Raw genomic sequence first — 2345 nt, 5'->3', positions numbered from 1 at the left:
GGATAGGGAACAGACACACACACTGTAAGGATAGGGAACAGATACACACTGTAAGGATAGGACACAACAGACACACACACTGTAAGGATAGGGAACAGACACACACACTGTAAGGATAGGGAACAGACACACACACTGTAAGGATAGGGAACAGACACACACTGTAAGGATAGGGAACAGACACACACAGTAAGGATAGGGAACAGACACACACACTGTAAGGATAGGGAACAGACACACACACTGTAAGGATAGGGAACAGACACACACACTGTAAGGATAGGGAACAGACACACACAGTAAGGATAGGGAACAGACACACACACAGTAAGGATAGGGAACAGACACAAACAGTAAGGATAGGGAACAGACACACACACTGTAAGGATAGGGAACAGACACACACACTGTAAGGATAGGGAACAGACACACACACACACTGTAAGGATAGGGAACAGACACACACTGTAAGGATAGGGAACAGACACACACTGTAAGGATAGGGAAAAGACACACACTGTAAGGATAGGGAACAGACACACACACTGTAAGGATAGGGAACAGATACACACAGTAAGGATAGGGAACAGACACACACTGTAAGGATAGGGAACAGACACACACACTGTAAGGATAGGGAACAGACACACACACAGTAAGGATTGGGAACAGACACACACTGTAAGGATAGGGAACAGATACACACTGTAAGGATAGGGAACAGACACACACCGTAAGGATTAGGGAACAGACAAACACTGTAAGGATAGGGAACAGACACACACACTGTAAGGATAGGGAACAGACACACACAGTAAGGATAGGGAACAGACACACACACTGTAAGGATAGGGAACAGATACACACTGTAAGGATAGGGAACAGACACACACAGTAAGGATAGGGAACAGACACACACACTGTAAGGATAGGGAACAGACACACACACTGTAAGGATAGGGAACAGACACACACACTGTAAGGATAGGGAACAGACACACACTGTAAGGATAGGGAACAGACACACACAGTAAGGATAGGGAACAGACACACACACTGTAAGGATAGGGAACAGACACACACTGTAAGGATAGGGAACAGACACACACTGTAAGGATAGGGAACAGACACACACTGTAAGGATAGGGAACAGACACACACACAGTAAGGATAGGGAACAGACACAAACACACACTCACTAAGGATAGGGAACAGACACACACACTGGAAGGATAGGGAACAGACACACACACTGGAAGGATAGGGAACAGACACACACACTGTAAGGATAGGGAACAGACACACACTGTAAGGATAGGGAACAGACACACACTGTAAGGATAGGGAAAAGACACACACTGTAAGGATAGGGAACAGACACACACACTGTAAGGATAGGGAACAGATACACACAGTAAGGATAGGGAACAGACACACACAGTAAGGATAGGGAACAGACACACACTGTAAGGATAGGGAACAGACACACACACAAGGATAGGGAACAGACACACACACTGTAAGGATAGGGAACAGACACACACACACTAAGGATAGGGAACAGACACACACTGTAAGGATAGGGAACAGACACACACAGAAAGGATAGGGAACAGACACACTGTACTGATAGGGAACAGACACACACACAAGGATAGGGAACAGACACACACACTGTAAGGATAGGGAACAGACACACACACACTGTAAGGATAGGGAACAGACACACACACTGTAATGATAGGGAACAGACACACACTGTAAGGATAGGGAACAGACACACACACACACACAGGATAGGAACAGACACACACACTGTAAGGATAGGGAACAGACACACACAAGGATAGGGAACAGACACACACACTGTACAGGATAGGAACAGACACACACACTGTAAGGATAGGGAACAGACACACACACTGTAAGGATAGGGAACAGACACACACACAAGGATAGGGAACAGACAGACACACACACAGTAAGGACAGGACAACAGACACACACACAGTAAGGATAGGGAACAGACACACACAGTAAGGATAGGGAACAGACACACACACTGTACACATAGGGAACAGACACACACACATTGGGACAGGACACACTAGGACAACAGACACACACTGTAAGGATAGGGAACAGACACACACACTGTAAGGATAGGGAACAGACACACACACTGTACAGGATAGGGAACAGACACACACACACACAAGGATAGGGAACAGACACACACTGTAAGGATAGGGAACAGACACACACTGTAAGGATAGGGAACAGACACACACAGTAAGGATTAGGGAACAGACAAACACTGTAAGGATAGGGAACAGACACACACA

The sequence above is a fragment of the Oncorhynchus nerka genome, linkage group LG28 (genome assembly GCF_034236695.1).
Source record: "Oncorhynchus nerka isolate Pitt River linkage group LG28, Oner_Uvic_2.0, whole genome shotgun sequence".
Taxonomy (NCBI): Eukaryota; Metazoa; Chordata; class Actinopteri; order Salmoniformes; family Salmonidae; genus Oncorhynchus; species Oncorhynchus nerka.
Note: the sequence above shows the minus strand (reverse complement) of the source record.